At 45.2% G+C, this 12,861-nt stretch overlaps 1 protein-coding gene across 2 annotated transcripts in view; it reads right to left on the bottom strand.

The window, feature by feature from the left end:
- Positions 1–12,412, bottom strand: part of LOC140482470 (gap junction gamma-1 protein-like) — a 63,099-nt gene extending 50,687 nt beyond the window's left edge. Inside the window, exon 1 of one of the 2 annotated variants that reach the window (XM_072579995.1) lies at positions 12,199–12,412. The gene's annotated coding sequence lies outside the window, so the exon portion shown is untranslated. The remainder of the gene's footprint in view (positions 1–12,198) is intronic. The other variant, XM_072579994.1, reaches the window with a different exon arrangement.
- Between the last annotated feature and the right edge of the window lie 449 nt (positions 12,413–12,861).

The following is a 12,861-nucleotide window of genomic DNA, read 5'->3' as shown; positions in this document are numbered from 1 at the left end:
CAAGGCTGGAATTGAACTTAGATCCCTGGCGCTGTGAGGCAGCAGTGCTAACCTTTTACATCTCAGTTGTAGCAGGCTAGTCTTTTACTCCAGATTTACATTGTCATGGTGGGATTGGAATTGAAGACCCTAGAACAGCAGCCAAAGGCTCTGCACGGTAAAAACAATGACTGCAAATGCTGAAAACCAAATACTGGATTAGTGGTGCTGGAAGAGCACAGCAGTTCAGGCAGCATCCAACGATCAGCGAAAACTGATGAAGGGCTTTTGCCCGAAACGTCGATTTCGCTGCTCATTGGATGCTGAAAGGCTCTGCACGACCAAACCAGTGAAGTAACCCTACACCAGCATCTTCCCTTTCTGTGGTGGTAAGAGATACAAAGGGGCAGTGCTTTTGAGGGCTTTGAAAACAGGATATAGCATTTGTTAGAAATGAAGTGGGAGACACTTCTGTCAAGAATGGTCATTTTACCAACAACAGTCACAGGGTCTCCCGAAATCCAACATGGCCAGTGTTCAGGTTGTCTGACGATCGCCCATTGCTGCTAAATTCAGGACTGTGTATTATTTCAATACAATTGCAGAGTTGGGAATATGGAGTCACCAGTTCTTGCCACAAGCCCATCCCTCAAGTCTTTTGCTTCCTTGGGAGAAAGAATTCTTTTCTAAGATGACCACTGTTTGAACAGTAAGGTCATACGTAAAAAATACACAATGAGGCGAGTGATTAGTTAATTATCATCAATTAGTTAGCCAGGCCATCAATATCAAGGAGATTAAAGTCCAGAACAATGAGGTCAACTTATTCCAATGTAAACAAAAAGACTCTATAGCAGCAAAGTTAAAATCACAACACCAGGTTATAGTCCAACAGATTTATTTGGGAGCACTAGCTTTGAGTGCTGATCCCTCAAAAGTGGTGGTGAAGCAGGACCATAAGACACAGAACTTATAGCAAAAGATTAGAGTGTCATGCAAGTATCTGCTTCACAACCACCTGATGAAGGAGCGGTGCTCCGAAAAGTAGTGCTTCCAAATAAACCTGTTGGACTACAACCTGGTGTTTGTGATTTTTAAACTTGGTCCACCCCAATCCGACACCAGTGCCTCCACATCCATAGCAACAGTGATAGTATCTCTACCTCTGAGCCAGGGTGCCTGCTCTTAAGCCCCACGTGCTCCAAAAAGGTATGTTACAACATTTTTGAAAATAAACGTCATAGTGATCTCTAGCATAGGAAACCGGCCCTTCAGCCCATTGAATCGGTGCCAGTCAAAAACATGGTTGTTCCTAACTGTTCCATTCCATTTCTGTAAATGTATCATGGCAGCACAGAAGCTACCATTCCCACCTTGATCTGAACATAATACTCAATTTCTTCACCTTTCAAGAATAGAAACTTTTTAAAAATTTCTTAATCCAGCAAGAAGTTATGTTCTTCTTTGCAAATCAGCTTCAACATTTTAGATGTTCCCCTCAGTAGGGAAGTGTCTTTAATGAGGGTGCCACAGTTTAAAGTCAAAGGTATACCACTTAAGGTGGAAGTGATGAGAACTTATTTTTCTCTTGGAAGATCATTGGTCTTCAGAACTCTCTCTCCTAGAGAGAGAGTGGTGGAGGCTGGATCATTGAAAATATTCAGGGTCAAGTTGGACAGAGTTCTGATTAACAAGGGAGTCAAAGTTTACGAGGGTACAGCAGCAAGTGAAGCCAAGGTCATAATCAGATTCATCAGGACCTTAGTGAACAGTAGCGCAGGATTGATGGGTTGAATGGCCTGTCCTTCTTTAATTTTATAGCTTTGAATGTCAAGGTTGGCATCAATTGCTTTAAGCTGGGAGGGGTGTCTTGCAGTACAGTAATAACATCAACACCTTGAGGCTGGAAAGGCCCTGGTTCAATTCCTACCCACTCCAGATGTGCACAATAACACGCCCAAGCAGGCTGAGTAAACGCTTATTTTAAAAGTCTCTTTAAAAGGGAGTAAAGCACACTCAGACATTGATATAACCATCTTACTTTGGAAATCCCAATGCAGTTTCCACAATTAAGCATTCTGGTTAAGTAGTTACAACTGTAACACAGGAAACAACAATGGCACACAGCAAGATGCCGACCACAACAATGTCACAATGACTTGATAACCTGTTTATTAATGTTGATTTGTCAATGAGGTGTAAATTCAAGCAATAGGGGAAAAGCTCCCCTTCTCTTCCAATAGTAATCCAGAACTCCAGGCAGGTTAATTTTCTGGGAGATCTAGTTCAAATCCCACAATGGCAGATGATAAAGGTTTAAATCGTAGAATCCCTACAGTATGGAAACAGGCCCTTCGGCCCAACAAGTTCACACCGATCCTCTGAACAGTATTCCACCCAAAACCATTTCCCTACTCCTCTACATTTACTCCTAACTAAATGCACCTAACCTACATATCCCTGGATACTGTGGGGCAATTTAGCATGGTCAATTCACCTAACCTGCACAACTTTGGACTGTGCGAGGAAACCGGAGCACCCAGATGAAACCCACGCAGACACGGGAGAATGTGTCTGTGTAGAGTTTGCACAGGTTGCCAAAGGCTGGAATCAAACCCAGGTCCCTGGCACTGTGAGGCAACAGTGCTAACTACTGAGCCACTGTGCCACCCGTTGACTTCAATAAACATTTAGATCAAAAAACCTGACCTCATGATGACCGCATAGCCATCATGATTGTCATTAAAACCCAGCTTCTTTACTAAGACCATAAGACATAGGAGCGGAAGTAAGGCCATTCGGCCCATCGAGTCCACTCCGCCATTCAATCATGGCTGATGGGCATTTCAACTCCACTTACCTGCATTCTCCCTGTAGCCCTTAATTCCTTGTGACATCAAGAATTTATCAATCTCTGCCTTGAAGACATTTAGCGTCCCGGCCTCCACTGCACTCTGCAGCAATGAATTCCACAGGCCCACCACTCTCTGGGTGTTGGGCCTCTAACGTCACTTAGAGAAGGGAATCTGCCAGTCTTACCTGGGCTGGCTTCTGTGTGACTCCAGACACACACGATGCGATTGACTCTTTAATTGCCCTCTGGGTAACTGGGGATGGGTAATAAATGCTGACTTAGCCAGAGACACCCACAAATGATAATTAGAAAAAGCTGCCACAGGATCTTTTGTATCTACCGGATAGGTAAGGGCTCAGTTTAGTATTGCATTAGAAATGTAGGGTCTTCGACAGTGTAGCAATCCCCTTGGTCCTCTACGTCAAGATTGTGAAGCAATAATTGTGCGCTCAACTTTCAGAAATTGGTCCCAAATCTATGAAAATGTGACTCAAGAGGGGAGCACATTACTCACGGAGGCTCAGGTCGGTGATTAGCATAACAAAGCAAGATCACCACCAATGATAAAGGCTCAGGAAAATACCAAATACAATTCTAAGTTTTCACAGAACTGCACAGACAAATTCTCTGAGCTCAGCAGCCAAATCTGTGAGCACAGATGGGTGGTAATGAGAGCCTCACTTATCCCAAGGGACAGGCAAAGGAAGAGCTAACACTATGTATAAGATCATTCAATCCAGAGGAAATTGTTGGGAAACACATCTGCCAGCAGCCCAGGAACTTTCTCAATCTCATCAAACACATGCTGGTCAAAGTGAGGATTGTTGCCCTATTCTACACACAGCAAACCTGAAGGTCAGGCACAATTAGGCAGGTGTCAGGTTTCAGGAGTGCAGTTAACAGAGAAGAGGAGTGATATAACGGACCCCAGACCCACATCATACAATCCAGAGGTCCCTGTAGCTTCTCAGCCCCATAAGCCAGGCCACAAGGCCAGTGCAAATGGAGGGTGAGCCACAGGGTCAGAGGTGCCCTCCTTCAGATGGAATACCAAACCAAGGCCCCCTCTACTCTCTCAGGAGGAGAAAAAACATTCCCCTTGCCAATATTGTGAAGAAAAGAAAAAAGGCAGAAAAAAAAGGCAGCTAATCTGTGGAATTCTCTCCAGTAGAAGGCTGTGAAGGCAGAGTCATTGAATATAATTCAAACAGATATTGTTTTACATTTTAAAGGCATCAAAGGCAATGGAGAGAAAATGGTTGGATAACATTGAGATACAGGATCAGCCATGATCACATTGAAAAGCAGAGCAAGCTTAGAGGCCAAATGGCCAACTCCTGCTCTTGGAGTTGGAGTTGGAGTTGGAGTTTCCATGGGAATGCCCCCCCCCCCCGCCCCCACTGCCCAACTCTCCAGGAGACCCTAGGGCCAATATTTATCCGATGACCAACATCACCAGTGATCTTCTCATCATCATATTCCATTTTGTGGGATCTCATCTGTGCTATTTGCCTCCACTTATCAAAACTTTCAAATAGCAACTACAATACATAAAAGGTACTCAAGAGGCTGTAAAAATGTTTTGGGCTGCACCCCACAGTTACAAATAGCAATCTCTCTGAACATCACATGAACTCAGAATCCTAAGCATTCCACAAACCGATCTGCCCCTTTAAGTTTCCATCTACAAAAACGACAACGGACTTAAAAGCTCTGCAAATTGAGAGAAAGTATTGAATGTGAAAGGTGTTACACAAATGCAAACATGCATTGTTGTTGTGGTTCCACCTAAAAACCATATGGGATCTTGGCAGGCAGGAGGTGGAAGAAGTTGCGATGCTTCTTATGGTGAGATGTCTGTTCACCCACTACAGAGAGAATGGAGGAATAATCATTTATTGTCAAGTTATTAGGGGAAGGAAATAACGTCATTGAGCCAAACTAGCCCTGAAGTTTGACAAAAAAAAACCCATACTCTGAAGAGTGGAGCCATTCATAAGTATAAGATGTAAGAAAATGTAAAAGTTAAATTGATATAACACCTTTTATCACTAGCTGATATTACAAAGCACTTTCCTGCTAACAAAGCACGGTTCTTGAAGTGGAATCAGTGTTACAATGTCAGATGCACAGCAAGCTCCCACAAACAGCAATGTGTTAATACCATAGCTTTACTTTTTAAAATCAAGAGAGGAGTACTGGCCCAGATGATCAGGATCGAATCCCTACAGTGGGGAAGCAGGCCATTCAGCCCATCGAATCCACACCAACCCTCTGAAGAGCATTTCTCCCCCAACTCTATATCTATACCCTGCATTGCCCATGGCTAATCCATTGAGCCTGCACATCCCTGGACACTAAGGGCAATTTAGCATGGTCAATCCACCTAATCTGCACATCCCAGACTGTGGGAGGAACCAGAGCATCCTGATGAAACCCACGCCAACACTGGGAAATTGCAGTTACCAGAGGGTGGAATTAAACCCGGGTCCCTGGCACTGTGGGGTAGCAATGTTAACCACTCAGCCACTGGGTAGATGGCAGAATCAAGATGTGAGACTGTGGGGGAGGTAACTCCCGTGCTGGTCTTCAAAATGGCAGCAGTGGGATCTGTTACACCCATCTGAAAGACAGCACAGCTTTCCCTCTATGCTGCACTGGGAGTGTCAGCCTTGTTTGTCACACAAGTTTCTGGAATGGGACTTGAACCCACAACTTCCAGCTTCAGAGTCAAGAAGTGGCAACCATCAAGCCAAAACTGATCCAGCAGGAAGAGATTAGTGACTAAGTGAGAATGGAGAAATGCTTTCCACTGGCAGGAGGGCTAACAACCACAGGCCACAAAACTTAAAATAATTGGCACAAGAGACAGGAGCAACATTCAAAAATACAATTTAAACAAAAAAAAACACACAGCAAGATTTGGAATATCTGCCTGAAAGGGAGGAAGCAGATTCCAAAGCAAATTCCAAAAGAAAAAAAAATCAGATAAATATTTGAAAAGAAAAACAATGCAGGGCTGTGGGATAGAAGGAGCAAATGGGCTAACTTGAAACTTCCATCATCTTAGATCAGCCATGGTCTAGCTGAATAGCAGAGCAGGGTAAATGGGCCGAATGGTCAATTCGCATTCCAATTTATTTTCATTCTTTAAAAAGTGACAGCATATACTGTGAGTCGAACAGCCTTCATCTGTGCCATTTGCTTCCGTGTGGCTATATTAAAGGCAGCTCTCCACGTGGTCAAGAGATGCCAACCTAGTATTATGTTAGTGCACTGATGACACTTGCCAGACCTGCTCTACCCTACCACCACCCACCCACTGCTCCCTTGTTCATGTTAACAACAGGTAGAGGAAAATTAGGGAAAGATTTATACAGCACAAAAATGCTCAGTGTATTTGAGTGAATCAAAGGGATAGAGAGGGAGAGGGACAGAGATGGAGAACAGCTTAAAGGAAGATTCAGATCCCTATTCAAAACAAAAGGTACATGAGGTGAAGGGGATTAACTCACAGATGGTATAAAAGCAGTTTAATGGTGTTGTGCAGTGTCAAAACACACAACCCCTCCCATCCCGTAACCCACAGGCCCATTAGCAAACGGACCAGTCACCTCTTTCTAACACTGCTCCATCCTGGCTGACCTAACCATTAAACCCCGCACAAATCACACTGCATGTAGCATTTAAATAAGCTTCAGGACACAGAGGAATACCTTGTATTCTCCACTTACTGGAGGATGGGCACAGATGGCACTAATTTAACTCCCTTTTCTGCTTCAGAGCACACAGACTCCCGCTGGATTCTGAGCCAGGTAGCTATGCTTACTGTTCTTTGCCCTATCCTTGCCAGAGGCTAGTTCACAGGGGGTCGAAGCAAGGGGCTTCGCACTTAGACACTGTCATGGCTTGTTAGCCCCGGACGCTCATTGGCATCTAAACAAGAGTGTGAAGTTGCAACTTCACACTTCACGTGGGACAGCCTGGAAAAGGAAGAAAGCAGGGGGTGGAGAGAGGACCTGATAGAGCTCTTTAAGATGATAAAAGGAGCTAAATATGGAAGACATGGAGAAAATGCACTGATAACAAACAGCAATAATGCATAGAATTGACACATAAGGACAGCATACAGCGATAATGCATCGCACTCGAGTCATTGAGTAATACAGCATGGAAACAGGCCCTTTGGCCCAAACTAGTCCATACTGACCATGATGCCCACTCAGCTAATTCCAATTGCCTGTAAACCCTTCCCATCTATGTACCCATCCAAATGTTTCTTTTAAAATGTTGCTATTGTACCTGCCTCAATCACTTTCTCTGGCAGCCCATTCCATACATTAACCTCTCTCTGCGTGAAGAAGTGCCCCTCAGGTCCTTCTTAAATCTTTTCCGCTCTCACCTTAAACCTATGCCCTCTAGTGGGCGGCACGGTGGCGCAGTGGTTAGCACTGCTGCCTCACAGCGCCAGAGACCCGGGTTCAATTCCCACCTCAGGCGACTGACTATGTGGAGTTTGCACGTTCTCCCCGTGTCTGTGTGGGTTTCCTTCGGGTGCTCCGGTTTCCTCCCACAGTCCAAAGATGTGCAGGTCAGGTGAATTGGCCATTGCTAAATTGCCCGTAGTGTTAGGTAAGGGGTAGATATAGATGTAGGGGTACGGGTGGGTTATGCTTCGGCGGGGCGGTGTGGACTTGTTGGGCCGAAGGGCCTGTTTCCACACTAAGAAATCTAATCTAAAAAACATTTAAACTTGTGACCAAGACTAAAGTAGGGACGACAGATATAATTAGTCACTCACTGACCCTGGTTCCAGGGGTCAGAAACTTTAGTTAAGAGGATAGATTGAAAAAGTTGAAACTGTCCTCCTTGAAGCGAAGTATGGGAGGAGATTTATTAGAGAATTTTAAAATTATGAACAGGCTGGATACAGCAGATAGGGAGAAGGTATTCCCATTTGCAAAAGAAACAAGGATGATAGGGGCACATGTTTAAATGGGCAAACAAAGCAAGGGTGACGTGCAGAAACATTTTTCACAGCGAGTATTCGGGGTCTGGAATCCACTGCCTGGAAATGTGATGGAGACACATTCAATTGAGGCATTAAAGAGGGAATTGAATGATTATACAGATAGAAAATGGTGCACAGGAGAACCCTTGACAAAGGGTTGAAGTATGGATAAAAAAAGGTAGGAAATCAGAATGAGATAATAGAAGAGGCTGAATGGCCTCTCCTGTACCATAACAATTTCATGATTCTGGGATAAATCCAACTGGAAATTCAAGACAGACCTTTTCAGCCAGAGAGCAGTGTGAATGTGGAACTCAGTCCCAGAGGGAGCGGTCGAAGTATCATTATAGGCCTAAAGAGGCAAAGAATTAGAGGCGAAGCTGGGTAATCATGAGAGGTACAGAAGGATACGTTGATGACAGGAGATGGGAGGAGAATGGAGTGCAAACATCAGCAAAAAGAACAGTCAAGTCAGGTGGTCCGTTGCTTTGCTGCAGGTATTTTGCAACAACATACTTGGCATACTATATTCGTCAGTATTCACATTGGAAAAGGGTAATGTTAGTGAGAAGACAGAGATACAGGCTACAAGATTAGATGGGAATGTGGTTGACAAAGAGGAGGTTTTAGCAATTTTGGAAGATCTGAAAATAGTTAAGACCCCTGGGCCGGATAGGATTTATCCTCGGATTCTCTCGAAGGAGATTGCAGAGCCTTTGGCAATGATGACCTAAAGATCAAAGCCAACAGGACTGGTGCCAGAAGACTGGAGGATAGCAAACATTGTTCCCTTGTTTAAGAAGGGGAAGGACAACCCTGGTAATTATAGGCCAGTGAGCCTCACTTTGGTAGTGGGTAAGGTTTTGGAAAAGGTTATAAGAGATAGGATTTATAATCATCTAGAAAAGGAATGATTTGACAAGGGATAGACAACACAGTTTTTTGAAGGGTAGGTCGTGTCTAACTAACCAGGAGTTCTTCGAGAAGGTGACAAAACAGGTGGATAAAAGTAAAGCGGTTGATGTGGTGTATGTGGACTTCAGGCGAGTGAGGACTGCAGATACTGGAGATCAGAGTCTAGATTAGAGTTGTGCTGGAAAAGCACAGCTGGTCAGGCAGCATCCGAGGAGCAGGAAAAAAAATCAACATTTCGGGCAAAAGCCCTTCACCAGGAATGACATTTGATAAGGCTCCACATGGTATGCTATTGCACAAAATATGGAGTTTCAGAATTGAAGGTGATTTAGCTGTTTGGATCAGAAATTGGCTAGCTGAAAGAAGACAGAAGGTGATGGTTGGTGGGAAATGTTTAGCCTGGAGCTCAGTTACTAGTGGTGTACAGCAAAGATCTGTTTTGGGGCCACTGCTGTTTGTCATTTTTAATAAAATGGTCTGGATGTGGGCATAGAAGGATGGGTTAGTAAATTTGCAGCTGACACTAAGGTAAGCAGAGTTGTGGACAGTACCAAAGGATATTGTGGGCTGAGAAGTGGCAAATGGAGTTTAAATGCGGAGAAGTGTGAGGTAGTTCACTTCAGAAGTAGTGACAGGAATGCAGAGTACTCGGCTAATGGTAAGATTCTTGGTAGTATAGATGAACAGAGAGATCGCGGTGTCCAGGTGCATAAATCCCTGAAAGTTGCCACCCAGGTTGATAGGGTTGTTAAGAAGGCATATGGTGTGTTGGTGTTTATTGGTAGGGGGATTGAGTTTCAGAGCCACGAGGTCATGCTTCAGCTGTACAAGACACTGGTAAGGCCACACTTGGAGTATTGTGTACAGTTCTGGTCACCACATTATAGGAAGGATGTGAAAGCTTTGGAAAGGGTGCAGAGGAGATTTATGAAGATGCTGCCTGGTATGGAGAGACGGTCTTACGAGGAAAGGCTGAAGGAATTGATGTTGTATTTGTTAGAGAGAAGAAGGTTGCGAGGTGACCTAATTGAGACGTAGAAGATAATCAGAGCGTTAGTTAGGTTGGACAGTGAGAGCCTTTTTCCTCAGATAGTGATGGCTAACACGAGGGGACGTAGCTTTAGGACAGATGTCAGAGGTAGTTTTTTTACTCAGTAGTGGGGTGGGGGGAAAAAGGAACAGCCAGACTGCAATAGTAAGACTCGCCAATGTTAAGGGCATTTAAATGGGCATTGGACATACATACGGATAATAATGGAACAGGGTGTGGGTTAGATGGGCATCAGATTAATTTCACAGGTCGGTGCAACATCGAGGGCCGAAGGGCCTGCACTGCGCTGTAACGTTCTATACTATAATGACAAGCCCCCCATGGATTAGCCTTTTCCCAAGTGAAACCTCTTCTCTATACTGACCCCATTAAACCCTTTTTCAGAATTTTAAAGCTCTGCATCAGGTTGGACCTCAACCTCCTATTTTCGAGGACAATATTGTCCTTATCCAGTCTAACCTACACGTGACTCCAGACCTACAGCAATGCAGTCGACCCTTAACTACCCTCTGTAATGACCCAAGCAAGCCACTCAGATCAAAGGATGGGCAACAAATGCTGATCCAGCCGCTGATGCCCAGATCCTATGGCTAAATAAGAAAAATTGCTGTGAGCCTGGAGTCACACACAGGTAAGGACAGCTTTTCTTACCTAAAGAAGGTTAGTGAAGGATAGGTTTAAACAACGATTCAGAAAAGGTTCACAGTCACCATTAGAGACTAGCTTCCAATTCCAGATTTGATCATTAAATTCACATTCCTCCAGCTGCTGTAGTGAGATTCCCACCAGGACATTAGCAGGGGCCTCTGGATTACTCCTCCAGTGATATTAACTGCCCTGAGACACTTCATGGAGGATATACTAGTCTTGGAGATGGAGCAGGAGTAAGTGAGGACTGCAGATGCTGGAAACGAGAGTTGAAAAGTGTGGTGCAGGCCAGGCAGCATCCGAGGAGCAGGAGAATCGACGTTTCGGGCATAAACCCTTCTTCAGGAGATGGAGCAGAGAATTACTGGAATTGTTCCAGGGAAGAGGGTCTCCAGTAATGTGGAGAGACTGGAGAAACCATGCGTATTCTCTTTCGAACAGAGATGGTTAAGAGGGGATTTGGCAGAACAATTCAAATTGGGAAATGGCCTGCATCAGGCAAATACACAGGGAGACAATGCCCATCGACAAAAAGGGTCAGGAATCAGTGTGAGTGGCTCAGAGGAAATGGTTTTAGTTTTAAACAGTGAGCTGTTACTAACTATCTGGAATGCCTCAAAGATTTTATAGTATCCTATGCTAACATTCTCATTTTTAAAACCCTTGATGTTCCTGGAGTGAAGCTCCTGCCCAGAGACACCTGAGCAAATATAGGTCCCAGACCAGAACAGGATTGGGGATGGCGGGAGTTGTTTTAATGCGGGAAAAGGGCTTTGCTGCGGTGCCTCCCGGAGGCAATCAGCCCGCAATTGCTGTCCCAGGCTCATAAATTAGGGCTATGGGAGGCGGGGGTGGGGAATTGGAATCAGATGTTCCCTCACCTCAAAAAAAGAGGGGAACGGAAGTGAAATCTCATTTTGTAAATCCACATTGTAACCCAGAGGGATCAAATTGCACGAAAAAGACAAAAGGACAGGATGAAGTGAATGAACAGAGCTCTACGGGGGGCGGGGGGCGGATGAGAGAGTCTGAGGGAATCTGGAAAGGGGGAGAGGAGGGGAGAGAGAGAGAGAGAGAGAGAAAATTGGGGGGGGGGGGTAGTCAGGAGAAGGAGAAGAAAGGCTGATGATAAAATCCTAGTTTCTCCACTGTTGTTATTCATCCAAACATTTCCCTCCCGGTCCCAGGACAAAAGGTGGGCTCGCAGCTCGGTCTCTCCATCTGAACAATCCCTCCCCTCCTCCTCCTCTTTCACATACACACACTCTCTCTCTCTTCCCCCCCTCTCTCTCTCTTTCCCCGCCGTGAACCTTCCCGCCAGCTTCCCACATGGAAAAATAAAAACACATTAAGACCAAGGTTAAAACAAAAAGCAAACCCACTCCCCCCACCTTCAGCAGCTCAGACACAGAGGGGGATTTGATCGAAAAAACAACATCTGATGGAGAGGGCAAGATGCAAAAATCGCGGAATTGAGAGGGACAAGTGTTTCAGAGGGACGGAGGGGGAAAGTGACTGGGGGTAGTAAATTAATAAAAAAAGGGAGAGAGAGAGAGAGAATAAAGAAACAGGGCAAAGTGAGATAACCACGAAAGTTTGTAAAAACTTTGCTGGAAGTTTTAAACTCTACGACCGACCGATTCTTTTTGTCTGACACTGAAACTGTCCCGAAATCGCAGCCTGTGATCAGAAACGGTCATACTCTGAAAGCCCAAGGGGGGTGCAGAGAGCTCTACTCACCAGAGTCCGGGAACCTCTGACTCTGTGCAAGATGCACAACCCACACTCTCCCTCTTTCAAACAAAGACCAAGCAAAAAGAAGACAAACAGAAAAAAAAAGCTGGCTGAGAAAGAGGAGGGGGCACGTGATTCCTCCTAAAATCTCCCCAAAGTCCTTCCTCCCAACTCCTTCTCCCCGCCCTCCAGCTCCGAGTAGGAGCCTGGTGTGAGATGTACCTGGCACACTGGGACAATGTGCTCAGACCCCGTGCTCTTCCAGGTTATATCCTGATCTCCTTCCCGCCCCCCCACAGCACTTCTTCAGTTGTCAATTTCAACGCTAATTCTCCGCTGACATGGTCCCATTATGAAGTGGGAATGAAAATAATATCCCTCTACCTACCCCTCACCCTACAATGTCCAGGGTCATTGAGAATTAAAGAGGGGGTGCACATCGAAATTCACAGGGGCAAATTTTCAACACCTTCACCAGCAGTCCCTCCCACATCCCGACATTCCACAGCAGCATTACTCCCCATATCCCACCCTATCACCTATCCCTCCCCATATCCCACCCTGTCACCTTTCCCTCCCCATAGCCCACCCTATCACCTTTCCCTCCCCATATCCCACACTATCACCTTTCCCTCCCCACCCAAACCACTCCAGTACCTTCCTCCTGCA

Source organism: Chiloscyllium punctatum, chromosome 10, assembly GCF_047496795.1.
Source record: "Chiloscyllium punctatum isolate Juve2018m chromosome 10, sChiPun1.3, whole genome shotgun sequence".
Taxonomy (NCBI): Eukaryota; Metazoa; Chordata; class Chondrichthyes; order Orectolobiformes; family Hemiscylliidae; genus Chiloscyllium; species Chiloscyllium punctatum.
The sequence above is the reverse complement of the archived record's forward strand: the minus strand, read 5'-3'. Positions and strand labels throughout refer to the sequence as shown.